The sequence below is a fragment of the Pleurodeles waltl genome, chromosome 2_2 (assembly GCF_031143425.1).
Source record: "Pleurodeles waltl isolate 20211129_DDA chromosome 2_2, aPleWal1.hap1.20221129, whole genome shotgun sequence".
Lineage (NCBI taxonomy): Eukaryota > Metazoa > Chordata > Amphibia > Caudata > Salamandridae > Pleurodeles > Pleurodeles waltl.
Genome location: NC_090439.1, coordinates 946,989,475 through 947,009,159, shown reverse-complemented (window position 1 = coordinate 947,009,159; position 19,685 = coordinate 946,989,475).

The window sequence follows — 19,685 nt, the reverse complement described above, 5'->3', positions numbered from 1 at the left end:
CACTGGTCCTGTCTACTCGGTGATGGGGTGGTAAGGGATCACCATCTTCATCTGAGTCAGGCTCCAACTGGTATGACGCTTCTCATTGCAATGTTGTGCAACATTGCACCTGTAGCAACAATACAGTACAGAGATAACATGCTAAATTGTTGCTGGTTATCTGGCCACGAGATTGGTAATGATGTTAGAGGCATTCTTAATCACCTGTATGTCCACTGAATGTTGGTTCTTACGGTTGCGATACACATACTTGGTGGACGAAGGTGGACAGATTGCTACATGTGTCCCATTGATGCCACCTATGACATGTGGGAATTGTGCAATCTGACAGAAATTGATTTTCATTTGTTGTAATTCCTGTGGGGTGTTGGGGAATCTTATGTGCTTTTGTATTTTGCTAAGCATGGCATTCAGAAATGTGTTGAAGAAGTGTGAGAGGGCACTCTGTGAGACCCCTCCAGCTGCTGCTATAACCCCTTGATAGCTCGCTGAGGCTTATAGGTGCATGGAGCATAATACCTGCACATGGGTGGGTATGCTATTGGTCCTGTGTATGGTGCGCTGCAGTACGGGTTGTCGATCTGCTATCAGGTCAAGCATTATGGCTGAGCTTAACCTGTACTTCTCATAGATTTCCTCCTCTGTCTGGTCAAATAGGGTTAAGCGTACTCTGAAAATGCGCTCCTGTCTCCTCCTCTTTCTCCTCCAACCTGCCAAGATCCTCATTCTCCTCGCCATCACGTAGAGTAGAGCCATTGTGGATAAGGGGCTGAGTCATTCTGGGCCTCTTTATATAGGTTGCACCTGGTTACCACCTGATGTCAATTCGTGGTAAATTGCATGTGCAAAAGGCCATTCTGCAAAAATTCGCAATTTGCAAATTTTTGATGCATCGCATTGCGACATGGTTTTGCATGTCAGAATCAGCGTATCACAAATTGCACCAGGATTTTGCGGATCGTTATCTGTGAATCTCAAACACTTGTTGCAGTTAGCGTCTCACAAATAGCGATTCAGTAAATCATGTCTCTATTTGCGATACGCTGTTTGCGGCACGCAAAACCATGTAAGGATCACAAAAATTTGTTAATTTAGCGATTCCGTATTTTCAGACTATGAATGCCTTTCATACATCGCAGGGGGCATTTTTGCATTCGCAAAAGGCCAATTTTTGCGATTCGCATGTTTGCAAATGCAAAAAAGTTTGAGACATCTGGCCCTATGTTCTCTAAACTGTTCTACACTTTTCACCCATAATCATATATTTATATCTAGTGTACTAAAAACCTGTTATTCCTTTCTCCTGAAAAATTCTGTAACCATTGCATCTTTTATTTTTTTGACCAATTAAATTATAACATTCCTTTCTATAAAGCAACACATTTCCCTTAACACACCTTTACTAACAGTAAGCATGTTGTTTTACATTAGAAATAGCAATATCTTCTCTGAAACCTCATACAGGATAAATAAAGTGTATAGCATGGATCATGAAGCACCAGTCCAGATTCTTTGATTTACAATTTGAGAAACACTACCTCCTGTAATTACAACTGCATACAGGTTGAACCCTTCATTTTTTAAAACAAAGCACAATATTTGCTGATATCGTTCTGTATTCAAATCTCTATTTCTAAAAAGCTATACTGAGAAATCCACACCTTTACAAATAGCTTTTCACTCAGTAAGCATGGTGTAGAATAGGTTTATCAAAAGGAGGCCACTTACTAACACTTCTCAACAGCGTTCATAAAGTATACTATTAAATACCTGAACTTGGAGATATTTCTTAAATGCAGCTGAACACACTTGTGTCTTTCTGCTGAGCAAAACTCAAAGGGGCTCAATACGCGTTTTGGCGGCCGGATGAGCCTACCGCCAAACTCGCGGGGAGGAGACCGCTGCAGAGCTGGCAGTTTCCATCCCTGCCCATTATGAGGTTTCCACTGGTCTGACCAGAGGAAACCTCTGAAATCAGAGGTCTCCACTAGTGAGCCCATTAGAAACAGTGTGGCAGCATTGGCCTTGGCTCCACTTGGAACTGAGGTGAATGCTGTTGTGCAGAGGGAGCCTCTGACACCGTCAGAATGTTCATTGTCGCCGATCAGCCAGTGCGCATTCGAAGGGCGCTGGGCAGGGGGACCCTTGCACTGCCCATGACCGTGTCCCCCCCGGTCACCTGAACTGTGTTTCCACCAGCATTTCCATGGTGGGATCCCCACCATTGAAAGGCTAGTGGAAACTGGACTCATAATGAAGGTAGCTGACCACAACTCTGACGGTCACCATGTCACCGGGAACCATAATGTTCCCTTGGTGGTCCAACTGACAGAGTCGTAATGTGATGGTTGGACCACCTGGAGTGCGGCGGTCTGACTGAGACTGCCAGCCTCATAATGAGGCCCTAAGAGACTTCCTTCTCCTCCAAACCACCAAGCACAATCTGAGCTGTCTCTAGTTTTGCAGCCAATCACATCGCATCACAGAATTTATTCAACCATATAATAAGAATAATTATTATTTTCTGGCCTTAACATAATCTGTTGCTTTTTTCAACTTCTCCCCATACCATCTCACAAGAATCTTGCAGGATCATAAAACACCTTGAGGCAGGCGCAGTAATTTTCCATGGGGGAGTTGTGAGTGTCCCTTGGGATTACATGAAATTCATGTGGCAAGCCTTACTTCATTAAGCTTGCACTCTACTCTTGTGAGACTCTCGCAGACTGCAACACACTTACAGGGAAATAGTAGTATATGGGTGACACTAGCCTCTCTACATAGAACCCTCTATTGTATAATGGCTATGCATGCTAGGGTGTTAGACAGGAATACCTTCTCCTTTCATAGCTCTCTCTCCAATTACAAGTATGCATAGAAGGGTGTATGGAAAGACTGGCTTCTCTTTTCAAACTTCTCTCTCAGAGAACCCTTCCTTGGATAATGGCTGTATGTATTAGGGTGTGGAGAAATACTGGCCTCTCCACCAAGACATTTCCCTTAGACAACGGGTGTTCATTGCAGGATGTGTGGATGGACTGTTCTTTCCACTGAGTTCCCTCTCTTTGATGATGGGTGTGCATAGTAGAATGTGGTTAGAGCTTAAGTCTACACACAATGTTTCCCAAGACAATTGGAAAAAATATTAGACTCTGATAAACACCATCCCCAGTGAGACTACTCTTTAGAGTAACAAGTGTGCATACTAGAGTGTATTCAAAGATCCCCTCCTCCTACCTATTCTTTCCTGATCCTATGGGAATCTCGTGAGATTGTAACATTTTTATAAAACAATGGCCCTCATTCTGACCCTGGCGGTCGGTGATAATGCGGCGGCCAAGCCGCCAACAGGCCGGCGGTCCAAAATATGCAATTCTGACCCTGGCGGGAACCGCCAACACAGCCCGCCGCATTAACACTCCGCCCGCCACGGCGGAACAAACAAACAGCGCGGCGGTCCCCGCCAACAGCCAGGCGGCAGACAATGTACCGCCCACCCTATCACGACCCACCAATCCGCCACCTTTTCCGGGGCGGGAGCACCGCCGATAAAAACACGGCGGAAACAGACTACGAACGGGAAAACGCTCACCTCTACGCACTCCACGCGAGATTCCGGCAGTATGGAACCCGAGTTGCAGGTCATCCCCGCACTCCTATACCTGCTCATATACCAGGAGCACGCCCGGCGGCGCGGAAGACATCGGTGAGTACTGCACCTACGACACAGGGGAGGGAAAAGATTACCGGCACACACCCACCCACCCATACCCACTACAACACACACATCAATGCATTCCCACAGATCACTGTCACAACCCACAAACCCCCCCCTCCGAAATAATGCAAAGACCAAAAGAAGAGATCATAAACGGGCAGATATATTGAAATATGGACACCAGTAATCCCAATAAATAAATAAACTATGTACAAAATATATACAGCTACTAAATGTAGTCCAACCACTGTCCGTGGACCACAGGGGTCCTGTGCAAAGGGGCAAGGCCCAGTCCCACGACAAGAACTCCACGGAGAGAACACTGCAGGGGCATCAGAAAGAAAATACGACAGGCACCTCAGGGGGAAGTGTAGGGGGGGCACCTCAGCCACTTGAGTACACGACGCCAGATCCACGAGGGGACTCCATGACCACTGGGCCATCCTGGGGAGTGCAAAGCCACAGGCCATACAGTCCATACAGTGGGTGGCCTGCCCACTGGGCCATCCTGGGGAGTGCAAAGCCACAGTCCATACAGTCCATACAGTGGGTGGCCTGCCCACTGGGCCATCCTGGGGAGTGCAAAGCCACAGTCCATACAGTCCATACAGTGGGTGGCCTGCCCACTGGGCCATCCTGGGGAGTGCAAAGCCACAGTCCAAACAGTCCATAACAGACCCCACTGCCACTGGAGGAGGCATGTTGGCCAGAGGACATCCTGCAGCCCTGCCCGAGATAGATCCTGCCCTGCCACGTCTGCCAAAGGGCCAGCGGTTCTTGCCTGGAAGGGCCCAGTTCAGCGCCTCTTGCCTTGAAGGGCCCAGTTCAGCGGGTCTTGCCTTGAAGGGCCCAGTTCAGCGGTTCTTGAGACGGCGGGGCCCAGCGGAGCGGTGCTTGAGACGGCGGGGCCCAGCGGAGCGGTGCTTGAGACGGCGGGGCCCAGTTCAGCGGTTCTTGAGACGGCGGGGCCCAGCGGAGCGGTGCTTGAGACGGCGGGGCCCAGTTCAGCGATTCTTGAGACGGCGGGGCCCAGCGGAGCGGTGCTTGAGACGGCGGGGCCCAGCGGAGCGGTGCTTGAGACGGCGGGGCCCAGCGGAGCGGTGCTTGAGACGGCGGGGCCCAGTTCAGCGGTTCTTGAGACGGCGGGGCCCAGCGGAGCGGTGCTTGAGACGGCGGGGCCCAGTTCAGCGGTTCTTGAGACGGCGGGGCCCAGCGGAGCGGTGCTTGAGACGGCGGGGCCCAGTTCAGCGGTTCTTGAGACGGCGGGGCCCAGTTCAGCGGTTCTTGAGACGGCGGGGCCCAGTTCAGCGGTGCTTGAGACGGCGGGGCCCAGCGGAGCGGTTCTTGAGACGGCGGGGCCCAGTTCAGCGGTTCTTGAGACGGCGGGGCCCAGCGGAGCGGTTCTTGAGACGGCGGGGCCCAGTTCAGACGGCGGGGCCCAGTTCAGCGGTGCTTGAGACGGCGGGGCCCAGCGGAGCGGTTCTTGAGACGGCGGCGCCCAGTTCAGCGGTTCTTGAGACGGCGGGGCCCAGTTCAGCGGTTCTTGAGACGGCGGGGCCCAGCGGAGCTGTTCTTGAGACAGCGGGGCCCAGTTCAGCGGTTCTTGAGACGGCGGCCGGTCTATGGCCAACTGCTCATTGCCTGGTGGTGCCCTCCTGGGCAGCGGGGATGGTGCTCCTTCAATGCCCACCTGGGCTGTGGGTGGTGGGGCCCTCCTGGCCAGCTGGGCTGGGTCCTCCCTGGGCAGCGGCTATGGGGGTGGTGGGCTCCTCCTGGGCAGCAGGCCTGCTGCCTGACCTCTCCGACTTGCTGCCCTTGCCCTCCTTAGTCGGGAGTCTGTGGCCCTTTCCTCCCTTTGGAGCTGTGGCTGGTGACTGTCTCTGGGTGGTGTCCGGGGGGGATGTAGAAGCCGGACTCCTGCGGCGCCCCTTCCGCCTTCTGCTCGTCTTCCCAGGGGGTGGGCTGGCTGTCCCCTTGCTGCTGGGCGAAGATCCAGACATGCGGGCTGGTGGGCTCCAATACCCCTGCACCCTTGTCAAGGGGGCTGCAGGGCTGGTGGTGGCTGAGGTGCTCTTCTTACCCCGACGAGAAGGAGGGGGGGGCTCAGGGTCAGGAAAGAAGTTAGCAGTGGCGAGGAAGAGTTTCTTGGGACAATGGAGAGTGGTAGGTACAGTGGGAATGGGAGTGGAGGGAGAGGATGTGGTTGTAGGTGAGTCACGTTTGCTGTCTTTGGGTGCAGGTGCAGGAGGGATAGGCTGTCGTGAGGTGGATGGCTGTTGGGTGGGTGGGTGGCTGCGTTTGTGTGGTGTGGAAGAGGGGGTGACAGACACAGTGGGAGAGGACACAGGGGACGTGTAAATGGCAGTGGGGGTGGTGACTGCACATGTGCGGACTGGAGTGGAGGGTGTGCTGGTGATGGAAACACTGGCTGATGGTGAGGTGAATGGAGGTGTGAGTGTAGACGTCACAGGGAGGGAGGAGGGAGACGAGGAGGTGGGGGTCACAGAGGTGGTAGTGACTGTTGGCATGTCTGCATCGGAATGTTGCATGTTTGAATGTCTGCGTGATCTGTGGTGCTTATGTTTGGATGAGCTTCTCTTGGGTGTTGAGGTGTGTGCAGGCTGGTCTGATGGTGTGGGTGGGACAGGCAGAGGAACAGGAGACTGGGAGGAGGGAGTTAGTAGAGGGAGGCAGGAGACAGGGACAATGGCTGCCGTCAGTGCTGAGGCCAGAGCCTGGAACGATCGCTGATGGGCAGCCTGACCCGAATGAATGCCCTCCAGGTACGCATTGCTGCGATGAACCTCCCTCTCCACCCCCTGGATGGCATTCAAAAGGGTAGTCTGCCCAACAATGAGCATTCGGAGGAGGTCAATGACCTCCTCACTGAGGGCAGCGGGGGTAACAGGGGCAGGGCCTGAGGTGCCTGGGGCGAAGGAGATGCCCGGCTTCCTGGCAGAGCGGGCACGGGGCGAACGCTGAGGGGCTGCTGGGAGGGCGGAGATGGTGCGCTGGGTGGCGGCTGTACCTGTAATGGCGGGGGCACGGATGGTGCCACCCCCGCAAGGGAGCTCCCTTCCGAGGACGTGTCCGTGTCGCTGCAGGGTCCAGTCGTCCCCGTCGTGGAGCTCCCCTCGCCCTCCGTCTCACTGGTCCAGTCTGACTCTGTGGCATGGCCCTCCTGGGCCATGTGAGATGCAGCTCCCTCCTGCCCCGATGCCACTTCTCCTCCGCCTGATGATGCTGATGCACACAAGCACAGAAAGACAAACAAAAAGGGGGGGGGAGAGAGAAATAAAGGGATATTGAGTACATGGATCTCCGGTACAGTTAGCGGACATGACAGACACAGATGCCCCCTGCACTAAGTTGCGCACTTGGGGTCCGCTACGCATTCCGTGGAACATGCCCTACACGCCTAGAGTTGACAACTGCACCCATGGATGACACGGCCCAGGGATGGCTGTACTGACAAACTACTGAGGGTGGTGGCTGGGGACACAGGGGCTTACGGGGGTGCCCAGCCTACAGATATCGCCCTGGCCTAGGGGGACCCACAGCCCTCCTCCCCCACCCAGACACCTCCACTGCGCGACAACAGAGTAGATAATGCTTGTACTCACCCCCTTGTGTCTGCTGTGCTGCCCTCACGCGCCCATCCAAATCAGGGTAGGCCACCGCCAGGATCCGGAACATCAGGGGGGTCAGTTGACGGCAGGCACCCCGCCTACGTTGGGAGGCCATCCCCAGCAGAGACTCGGCGGTCTTCTTGGTCCCGCGGCGGATGTCCTCCCACCTCTTGCGGCAGTGGGTGCCCCGTCGATGGTGGACCCCCAGGGTCCGGACTTCCTTGGCGATGGCACGCCAAATCCCGATCTTCTCATGGGCGCGGACCTATGTGACACGTACAGGGAGGGAGAAATACCACGTTCAAGTTTGTCAGCATTTTCCTTGCCAGTGGCCCAACGCCCCCCATCCCCGCCAGGCCCCCCGCCATGCCCCCCGCCATGCCCCCCGCCAGGCCCAACATGCCCCCCATCCCCGCCAGGCCCCCCGCCAGGCCCAACATGCCCCCCATCCCCGCCAGGTCCCCGCCATGCCCCCGCCAGGCCCAACATGCCCCCCATCCCCGCCAGGCCCCCCGCCAGGCCCAACATGCCCCCCATCCCCGCCAGGCCCCCCGCCAGGCCCAACATGCCCCCCATCCCCGCCAGGCCCCCCGCCAGGCCCCCCGCCAGCCCCAACATGCCCCCCCATCCCCGCCAGGCCCTTCGCCAGCCCCAACATGCCCCACCATCCCCGCCAGGCCCCCCGCCTGCCCCAACATGCCCCCCCATCCCCGCCATGCTCCCCGCCATGCCCCCGCCATGCCCCCCGCCATGCCCCCCGCCAGGCCCAACATGCCCCCCATCCCCGCCAGGCCCCCCGCCAGGCCCAACATGCCCCCCATCCCCGCCAGGCCCCCCGCCAGGCCCCCAAGCCAGCCAGTGGCCCCAAATCCAGATTGAATTAAACTCACTTGTTGGTCTGGAGGACCGTAGAGTAGCGCATACTGGGGGAGGACCCCATCCACAAGTTTCTCCAACTCCTCTCCAGTGAAGGCAGGGGCCCTTTCCCCAGGCGCAGCAGCCATTGTCCCTTCCAGACCGAGGTCACAGCAACACTTGCAGTATAGGTCCTCTCCTGTGAAAGTTCAAGTCGCAAGTGGATAAGTAGATAGAAAATGGCGGTCACGTCCGCGGCGGTGCGTACCGCGGCGGTGCGTCCCGCCACCGCCGGCGCCCTTCGCCATTGGCTCCTGAAACCCATAGGCTTCAATGTTAACCAATGCGGCTTCGCGCCGCGGTCTTCGCCCGCCGCCCGCCGCGGTGTGCCACGCCAGCGCATTGACCTCACATCCCATTGTCACACTTCACAGGTCAGGCAGCCGCCATTTCCAGGTTCCACATGGCTCAATTTCAACTGCGTCACACAGGCCTACGCCTTGCATAGCCACTCAGACACGCCATTCACTGCATAGAGAATCGTTTACTGTGCTAGCTGTGAGTACGTACCTGTGGGTTGCTTGACTGTGTGCTCCATGTTGTCCTTCCTAGGCACCGTCCGCTGGGTTTGGCGAGGAGACGGATGAATCCTCCCGTGTACCGACCGCTGGTGGACCTGTCGACAATGGAAGAACGCCACATTATCCTGACCTACCGTCTTAACCGTGCCACTATACATGAACTGTGTGCCCAGCTGGAGCCCGACCTGATGTCCCCCATCCGCCAACCCACAGGGATTCCCCCTCTGGTGCAGGTCATGTCAGTACTTCATTTCTTGGCAAGTGGTTAATTTCAGACAACAGTGGGAATTGCTTCTGGGATGTCTCAGCCCATGTTTTCGAAGGTGTTATCCAGAGTGTTGTCTGCCCTGATGAAATACGTGAGGAGCTACATCATTTTCCCTGAGGTGGGTGAATTGGCTACAGTGAAGGGTGATTTCTATGCCCTTGGACATATTCCCAACGTCATTGGTGCCATTGATGGGACCCATGTGGCTTTGGTTCCCCCAAGAGACAGGGAGCAGGTGTACAGGAACAGAAAAAGTTACCATTCAATGAACATCCAGGTGGTGTGTTTGGCTGACCAGTACATCTCGCATGTAAATGCCAAATTCCCTGGGTCAGTGCATGACGCCTACATCCTGAGGAATAGCAGCATCCCTTACGTGATGGAACAGCTAGAGAGACACCGTGTATGGCTAGTGGGGGACTCTGGGTACTCCAACCTGTCGTGGCTACTGACCCCAGTAAGGAATCCCCGGACCAGGGCAGAGGAACGGTACAATGAGGCCCATGGGCGTACTAGGAGGGTGATCGAACGCACCTTTGGCCTCCTAAAGGCCAGGTTTCGGTGCCTGCATATGACAGGTGGATCCCTAATGTACTCACCTAAGAAGGTGTGTCACATCATCGTGGCCTGCTGCATGCTTCACAACCTGGCTTTGCGCCGCCAGGTGCCTTTCCTGCAGGAGGATGGTCGAGACGGTGGTGTTGTGGCAGCTGTGGAACCTGAGGAGAGTGACGAGGAGGAAGACGACGGGGCTGAAACAGACAACAGGGACAGAATCATTGAACAGTACTTCCAATAGGACACAGGTAACAATTCAAAGATAATTTAGTAAATGTGAACTACTCTCCTGCATCTCGGCTGCCTGTCTATTTGCCCCAGTGTATGATGACTGAGTTGTGGCCTTTCCCTCCCTATTTCAGATCTGGGGTCCCCACTACGAGTCCTGTGCTTCGTTTCCCCATGGACTACAGCTTTGTGGCAGCTGTTTGTTGACTTCACCATGTACAAGGACATATTTGCACTGTCATGTCAATTACAATATATTGAAATCACAGCCAGACTCCAGATAGTTTTGTGCAAAATAGGTGTTTATTTAAGTGCTCAAAATGGGATGGGTGGTTTCAAGTGGGTGGGGGCTATGGTGAAGGAATGTCCATGGCAGAGTCCAGAGTAACAGTCACACAGGTGCATTGTCCAGAGGCCTGTGGAGAGATGGAGCATGGGCAGTTCAAGGATGGACAGGGTGACAATGTGGGACAGTGGGATGACATCAGGTGGTATCCATTGCTGGCGGGGGTCTTGACATCCTACTCTGTCTTCTTGCGAGATCTCAGGGCCCTCTTGCGGGGTGGTTCTTCTCCTGCAGGAGGTGGGGGTCTGGTGGGCTGCTGCTGTGCGGGGGCCTCCTGTCCACTAGCGCCGGCGGAGGTGGTTGGCTGTTCTTGGTCCAGGCTAGTGGCAGGGGCCCTTGGGTGTTGTTGAGTGTCCGTCCTGGTGTTGACGAGGTCCTGCAGCAGCCCTACCATGGTAACCAGGGTGGAGGTGAGGGCTCTGATGTCCTCCCTGTACCCCCGATAGTGTTCCTCCTGCAGTACCTGGATCTCCTGGAACCGGGCCAGTACCGTCGCCATCATCTCCTGGGAGCGGTTGTATGCTCCCATGATGGTGGTGAGGGCCTCGTGGAGAGTGGGTTCCCTGGGCCCGTCCCCCCCCTGTCGCACAGCTGCCCTCCGAGTTGCCCTGTTTCCCTGGGCCTCTGCCCCCTGGCCGGTGTGCCCACTACCACTGCCCCCAGGTCCCTGTTGTTGTTGGGGTGGTGGGTTATCCTGGGTGCCCTGTAGTGGTAGACACACCGCAGATTGACGCGCCCTGGAGACAGAGGCATGGGCCCGCTGGGTGGGAGCTGTGCTGGTGTTCCCAGAGGGGTTTGGGTCTGTAGTGGCCTGGGCCTGTGTGAGGGGAACCGACTGTCCAGAGGTCCCCGATGGTCCGGGCTGGTCATCGGTGTCCAGGTCGACAGAGCTGCTGTCATCGCTGACGGCCTCTTGGGTGGGGGGTGTGGAGAATTCTGGGCCCTCCGCGGCGGTGTGTTGACGGTCGGGTCCTGCAGGGGTATAGAGGTATGGTTATAGTTTCAATGTGTGCCATATGGGTGTATCTGTGGGTTCCCGTGTCCCCAAGTGCTGGCATTCGTGTGTGGGGGCTTTGGTGAGGGTGGCTTGTGGGGGGGATGTGTATATGCATTGGGCATGCTTTGGTGATGGGTGTCCATGCTTAGTGGACGCATGCAGGCCTAGGTTTTGGGATGTGTGGGTTGTGATGGTGAGACATTGGCAGGGAATAGGTGTGCTGGGGGTGGGGGTGAGGATGGTTGTGGGGGTGAGGATGGTGGTGGGGGTGAGGGTGGGGGTGAGGATGGTGGTGGGGGTGAGGATGGTGGTGGGGGTGAGGGTGGGGGTGAGGATGGGGGTGGGGGTGAGGGTGGGGTTCGAGGATGGGGGTGAGGGTTGGGGTATGATTTGGCATGCAGGTGGGGGGGAAGCAGTAGTGAAGCTTCAACTTACCAGTATCCATTCCTCTGCCGACTCCTGCGAGGCCGTGAGGATGCAGGATGTTCAAGACTTCCTCCTCCCATGATGTAAATTGTGGGGGTTGAGGTGGGGGTCCTCCGCCAGTCTTCTGCACGGCGATGTTGTGCCTGGATACCATGGAACGCACCTTCCCCCGTAGGTCGTTCCATCGCTTCCTGATGTCTTCCCGATTTCTGGGGTGCTGTCCCACAGCGTTGACCCTGTCGACAATCCTCTGCCATAGCTCCGTCCTCCGGGCAATGCTGGTGTATTGTATCTGTGTGCCGAACAGCTGGGGCTCTACCCGAACGATTTCCTCCACCATGACCCTGAGTTCTTCGTCTGAGAAGCGGGGGTGTCTTTGGGGTGCCATGGGGTGGTGTGTATGATGTGTGGGGTGGAGTATGTGTAGTTAAGTGTGTTGAGTGTGGTGGTGTGTGTTGTTTTGTGTGTGGATAGTGTGTGGGTGATGGTGTGGAGTGGCTGTGGCTGCTAGTTTGTGGATGGTGGTGTCTCGCTCTGGCCTTCTTTCAGAATTTTTTGGCGTAGGGGTTTGTGGGTGATGTGGGTGTGTGTTTTATATTGTATTGTGTGTGTGGGAGTGGTGTGTGTATGTGTATCAGGTGTGTGGGATTCAAATCGTCCAATGTGGCTGAGTTTTGTTCGTTTGTGTGTATTCTGACCGCGGCGGTGTGTCCCGCCAATGGAATACCGCGTTTGAATGACCGCCGCGTGGATTCGTGGGTCGTAATGGCATGGGCGTATTTCTGTTGGCGTGACGGTGGAGGTTTTGTCACCTCCACTTTTCCGCCGACCGCTGGTCTGGCGGTCTGTTGTGGCTGTCGGATTTTCGGAGGTTTGCCTTCTGCGGGTCAGAATGACCGTGGCGGGTTTCCGCGACCGCGGCGGGATTATGGAGGATTTCTGACCGGCGGTAGGCGCCTTTTACCGCCGAGGTCAGAATGACCACCAATATCCTTCAACTCATCACAGTAGTTACCTGGTATACATGTCCTCTCAATAACAAGGGCCACAAAGTGCAATTATACTAGTAGAGTGTATTGAGAAATTACCTACTACTTTTTCTATTCATGATCAAACAAGAGAACTGCAAGATTATAAACAACTTTTAAAAACAATACATATTTATTATATTTACATTTGATATACATATATTTTCATCCCGGTAGTTATACCTTAGAGACCTCTCCTCTAAATGTAGGGGACAGGATTCCTTTTTGCTACCCCCCTTTTTGCTATCCTTTTTGCTACCCCCTTATGTAGCTTTTGTGGTTCATTTCCAAAGCACCTGCAGTTTTTCACAGCAAACAGTAAAGGTGCCCATTTTATTTCTAAAATTCCAGCAGCCAGCCAATCAGAGCAGTCAGAGGACTCACAGGAAAATCTCACTCCTTTGAGAGTATGAAAGCTCACAGGAAAACTGGCCTCTTGACCAATCCGAGGGATCCATTTTTTAATTTGTGCACCTGATAGACTCTTGTTGACCCAACTGCCAAAATATACAATTAGTTTTCACCCTCAATTTCCCGAAAACAACTGAACGGATTTACTATAAATCACAAAAAGAACAATCTGTGGACCAAGATGTAGCTTCTAGCCATTTAAATAAATATATATTGAGAGGTGGGCATCAATAGGTCCCCCGTACCCAGCCCATTTAGGGCCCCAAAAGACCCAAATCCCCTTGGCTGTGTATAATTAAGGGGAAGGGTGTGCAACCCCCCTCACCAAACTGTTTCTGGGCACTGGGGCCCTCATCCCGGTGATCAAAGCAATTGTTAGTGGGAGGGGGTACGCAGCCCCCCCCTCCTTGGCCTGTATTATGTCGTGTGAACCCCATCCCTTGGGCCCATTAGAATTATTTAGGCGAGGGAACTGTCAACACCAGGGCAGTGCGCGCTCTATTGGCGACTAGAATGCAAAAACCTAGCACTCTCAAAACAACGTAATTTATGCATTGTGCTCATATGTTGTTGTTTAACATTTTGCATTGCAGAGTTTAATCCTGAAGACTTATTTTTTATGTGTTTACAAATACTGTTTATTTGCAATGTATTGCTGCAGGCTTTCAGAGTGTGTTAGGGAGTGGTCCCTTTCCAGGGCCTTCTAAAGACTTTCCCTGTAGCATGCCTGGGTGTGGTTGTGGGCTGGGCCAAGACTCTATACAAGGGAGCCAGCCCAGCTCCAAGTGCTCACTATTCAGAGGTCCCGGTGCAGAACAGCAGCTACTTCCTGAGCTCCTGTCCGTTTCATGCTGATTTGATCTTGTTATTCATTGCGCGCTACCATTTCTTGACATTTGTATGGTGGCTTGCGAATCGGCAAGATGCGCAATTCGTTTCATGATGATTTGACTTTGTCATTCATTGCGTGCTACCATTTCTTGACATTTACTTGGTGGCTTAAGAATCGTCAAAAGACGCGCGATTCGTTTCAAATTTTTACCGGAGGTTCATAAATCATTTCTCCCAGACAGTGGCTCCAATCACTAAGCCATTAAGAAAGAAAGAAAAGTTTGTATGGTCCCCAGAAGCTGACCAAACCTTCTCTACTTTGAAGGAAGCTTTCTCTACTGCCCCAGTCTTGACTCATCCTGATGGGACTCGGCCTTTCATAGTGGAAGCTGATTCTTCAGATGTAGCAATAGGAGCCGTCTTATCGCAACGAAATAAAGACACTGGTCAACTCCATCCTGTAGCTTATATGTCTCAGAAGTTGAACGAAGCCGAACAGAACTATGGCCCTCATTCCAACCCTGGCGGTCATGGACCGCCAGGGTGGAGGGACACGGAAGCACCGCCAAGAGGCTGGCGGTGCTTCCAGGGCCATTCTGACCACGGCGGTAGAGCCGCGGTCAGAAAAGGGGATCTGGCGGTTTCCCGACGGATTTTCCCGTGGCCCGGAGAAGCAGCGCCGCCATGGCGATTCCGACCCCCTTCCCGCCAGCCTGTTTCTGGCGGTTTACACCGCCAGAAACAGGATGGCAGGAACGGGTGTCGTGGGGCCCATGGGGGCCCCTGCACTGCCCATGCCACTGGCATAGGCAGTGCAGGGGCCCCCTAACAGGGCCCCATAAAGATTTTCACTGTCTGCTCTGCAGACAGTGAAAATCGCGACGGGTGCAACTGCACCCGTCGCACCCCTGCAACTCAGCCGGCTCCATTCGGAACCGGCTTCATTGTTGCAGGGTCTTTCCCGCTGGGCCGGCGGGCGCCCTTTTGGCGGTCGCCCGCCGGCCCAGCTGGAAAGTCGAAATGACCCCTGCGGTCTTTCAACGGGGTTACTTTGGCGGGCAGCGTCCACCGCCTGCCAAAGTCAGAATGACCCCCTATGTCATTGCTGAAAAAGAGCTTCTGGCAATTCATGACGCCTTTAAAGAATGGAAACATCATTTGTTGGGGGCCTAATACACTGTCACAGTATATACTGATCATCGTAATCTTCAATTCATGAGTTCCGCCAGACTTTTGACTCCTCTGCAATTATGCTGGATGCTGTTTTTTGCTGAATTTGATTTTGTAGTAACCTTCCGGCCTGGTAAAGATAATCGCAAAGCTGACGCCTTGTCCCGCCAAGAGTCTACCACGTTGGCTGCATTTCAAGCCTCCAGAGATATCATTGCTCCTGACAAGGTTCTATGTATCATAACAACTGAAGATTTCTTTGAAGAAATTCGCAACACTTTCACTGTTGAGAAATGGCAAACATGGGCCCAAGCAGACCCCAAAAGGTAAATCAAGCAAGGACTACCCTTTCACAACGCTCGTTTGTTCATACCCACTACCAAACTTCGCAAGATAGTGTTTCATTGGTTGCATGTTATACCTACGGCAGGTCACCCTGGTACTCCTAAAACTCTTGAACTGATCCAATGCTATTTTAGGTGGCCTACCCTAACAAAAGATGTAAAAGCAATGGTAAACAACTGCGAAGTCTGTGCTCGCACTAAAACAAGTCATTCAAAACCAAAATGGTTGTTACATCCACTTCCAACCCCAAGTCGTCCATGGGAACACATTTCTTTAGACTTTATTACCGGTCTGCCAGTGGTTCAACAGCATTCAGTAATTCTGGTGGTAGTAGATAGTCTCACGAAATATGGACATTTCATTGCCTGTAAGAAATTGCCCACTTCTAGTGAATTGGCAACTATTTTACTGAACAGAGTGGTTTGTTATCATGGACTGCCAAAAGTTATCCTCTCCGATCGGGGGACGCAATTTGCCTCCAATTTCTGGAAGACATGGTGTAAAACACTCCAAGTGATATCTACACTATCTACTAGTCACCATCCTCAAACAGATGGTCAAACGGAGAGACTAAATCAGACTTTGAAACAATACCTACGTGCCTACGCTGAAAAGGCACTTCATTCCTGGACATCTATGCTCTGGTTAGCTGAGTTAGCCTACAATAACTCATTCCACACTTCTATTAGTGTTACACCCTTTTTGGTTTATTTGGCTATCATCCTGACACCTTGCCCATCACAATTCCTCAAGAAAGTTCTCTTACTCCAGCTGTGTCAGAAACCATTCAGCATTTTCATCAAACCCAGTAACTGATTCAACAGCATTTAGAAAAAGCCAAACAAAAATACAAAAGGCATTATGACAAGAAACATTGTGAAGGACAGCAATATCAACCAGGGGACAAAGTGTGGCTTTCCACAAAACATATAGGGCCTGATTACAACTTTGGAGGAGGTGTTAATCCGTCCCTAATGTGACGGATATACCACCAGCCGTGTTACAAGTTCCATAGGATATAATGGACTCGTAATATGGCTGGTGGTATATCCGTCACATTTGGGATGGATTAACATCTTCCTCCAAAGTTGTAATCAGGCCCTTAGATTTCAAGAAGAAGCACATGTTTAACCCCAAATTCATAGGTCCTTACACTGTCCTCCAGCAAATCAATCCAGTGACCTATAAACTACAATTGCCCAGATCCTTACTGATTCATCCAGTGTTCCACACTTCCCTCTTGAAGAAGGCAGTCCAAAAGGTCCACCCTCATCCAGCTCCTGTTCTAGTACAAGGGGAAGAAGAATACGAAGTTAAGAAAGTGTTGGATTCTAAACTGAGAGGGCATAATCTATGGTACTTAATCTCATGGAAAGGTTATGTTCCTGAAAGTAACTCATGGGTTTCCGCATCTGATGGTCATGCTCCAGTACTTGTGAGACGCTTTTATCGTCTTAATCCAGGCAAACCAGGCCCTAGAGCGCATCTGGGAGAGGGGAGTACTGTCAACACCAGGGCAGTGCGCGCTCTATTGGTGACTAGAATGCAAAAACCCATCACTCTCAAAACAACGTAATTTATGCATTGAGCTGATATGTTGTTGTTTAACCTTTTGCATTGCAGAGTTTAATCCTGAAGACTTATTTTTAATGTTTTTACAAATACTGTTCATTTGCAATGTATTGCTGTACGTTTTCAGAGTGTGTTAGGGTGTGGTCCTTTTCCAGGGCCTTCCAGAGACTTTCCCTGCAGCATGCCTGGGTGTGGTTGTGGGCTGGGCCAAGACTCTATACAAGGGAGCTAGCCCAGCTCCAAGTGCTCACTATTCAGAGGTCCCGGTGCAGAGCAGCAGCTACTTCCTGAGCTCCTGTCCCGGTGGCCTATTTGATCTTCCAGGCCTCTGCCTTTCATTCTTTATTGGTGATCCTTGTTCTGGGCGGTAAGACGGTGGTTGGGCTGACCTCCCGACGCCATTATTGAGAACTTTCATATTCTTGGCCTGATTCTTTAATGATTAACAGATTACTTTGCACGCTACCATTTCTTGACATTTGCATGATGGCTTGCGAATCGTAAAGACGCGCAATTCGTTTCATGCTGATTTGATCTTGTTATTCATTGCGCGCTACCATTTCTTGACATTTGTATGGAGGCTTGCAAATCGGCAAGACGCGCAATTCGTTTCATGATGATCTGACTTTGTTATTCATTGCGCGCTACCATTTCTTGACATTTACATGGTTGCTTAAGAATCGGCAAAAGACGCGCGATTCGTTTCATGATGATTTGACTTTGTTATTCATTGCGCGCTGTTATTTTTTCGCATTTACATCGTGGCTTGCAAATCGGCAAGACGGGCGATTCGTTTAATGGTGATTTAACCTTGATATTCATTGCGTGCTACCATCACTTGACATTTTACATGGTGGCACTCGAATCGGCAAGACGCACGATTCTCTCTTCGAGCTTAATTCATGTTGTTCATTGTATGCCATTTATTCTAAGACATTTATTAGGTGATATTCGAGTTGACAAGTTGTGTGATTTGTTTCCTGAATCCATATTGTGTTATTCATGGTGCACAATCCTTTTATGGTGTTTACTATATATATGAAAATCTGCAAGGTGCGCAATTCGTGTTGAAACATTTCAAGAGAACACAGAAGACCAGAGTTTCTAGATGCAATATTGCATGGTCCTAGTATGCATTCTAAAAAAAGGATTCATTTGATTGGTTTAGAACTTATTCAGAATGTTTTCCTGATTCTCATGTAAAGGAAAGTACTTGAATTTGAAAGTTTCACTTAATCCATCTTGATTCCCTTACAGGTATCCGGCCATCTTGAAACCTAGTAATTTTAAGCCTAATTCTTAGGTTGTTCATGTTTTCAGAATGACTAGACTTAGAGTCATAGTCTAGCATTGATTTCATGAGATCTAATTTTCATATTGTGTGTTTTAAACTTTTTCTTATTACAGGTCTCCTTCCCAGCTGTTCCCTTCCTAATCCCCTCTTCCCCTCTTGAACTCTCTTGGCCTCTGTGATTTATCTATCAGAGTCTTGGAGCTGTTCAGTAGTGGACGTGTTGGGAACGTGCGCAGACCCCAAGGATCTGGTGACTCTGACAGGAACACATGGATACCCACCCCAAACCACATTCAGTTCCGTGGACCCCTTCTCCTGGGGCTTAATCTAATTATTTAGGTGTGAGTCCTGTCCCTGACTCTTAAAGAGGCCATAGGGACCAATGCCCCAGGATCATAACTTCATTAAAAGGGGAGGGGCAACATGGTTCCCAGCCTTAAATCGTCCTCTGGGGCCTGATCACTTGTTGTGTCCTGTAATGCCTATCCCAGGTCATAGTAGTTTGCCTCTGGTGCAGGCAGGGAAACATGTGTTGCCCACGCCTGGCAGGAGCATTTTTAAATCTCCTGCCAAATGGAAACAAACACAAAGTCTGTTCCAAGAGGGAGGGGGCTTTTAAAATGCACCTGTCAGCTGGTAGCAGTCTTGAGATGTTTCCCTACCCACACTGATACAGGCAGGGAAACAGATCAACAGATTGCTCCTGCCTGGACAGAACATCATAAATAGCTATTTTTTGGGAGTGAGATCAATGCCGGTTCCGGCAGATTGCATAGAGCTGACTTTGCCGCAGGGGCTCAGGGGCTCCCCCATGGCCTCTAACATGTGCATAGTGGATGCCAAAGGCACCCACCTACTCAAAAATGATACCCTGGGGATTAGGTCGCAGGGGCCAAAATATTCTCTGTCCTCCTCCCCTTTAAAATGCATAAGGCCCCAGGGGATTTGGTTCTTTGGGCCTAAAGACGCTTGGGGAGGGGGCCAAATAGCACTCTCCCCTTTAAAATAAATTAGGCCCTGGAGGATGGGTCCCTGGGGCCTAATGAGCTTTGGGGAACGGGGGCATGTCGTCCCCTCCTTTAAAATACATAACGCCCCTGGGGTTGGGGCCCCAGGGCCACGTGGCATCCATCCCCTATATGACCATGGGGGTGGGGTCCACAGGGCCTAATGAGGGTATGGGAGAGGGGCCATGTGGCCCCTTCTCCTTTAAAAAAACTGACCATTATGGTTGAGGTTCACAGAGCGTGATGAGAGTTGAGGAGGGGACAATGCACCCCCCCTTTAAAATAAATACAGCCCTCAGGGGTGGGGTCGCAAAGTCCTAATGAGGCTTGGGGAGAGGTATATGGCCCCTTTCCATTTTAAAAACAATATACATCCCGGGGGATAGGGTTCCGTGGGCCTGACAATGCTTGGGGAGGGGAG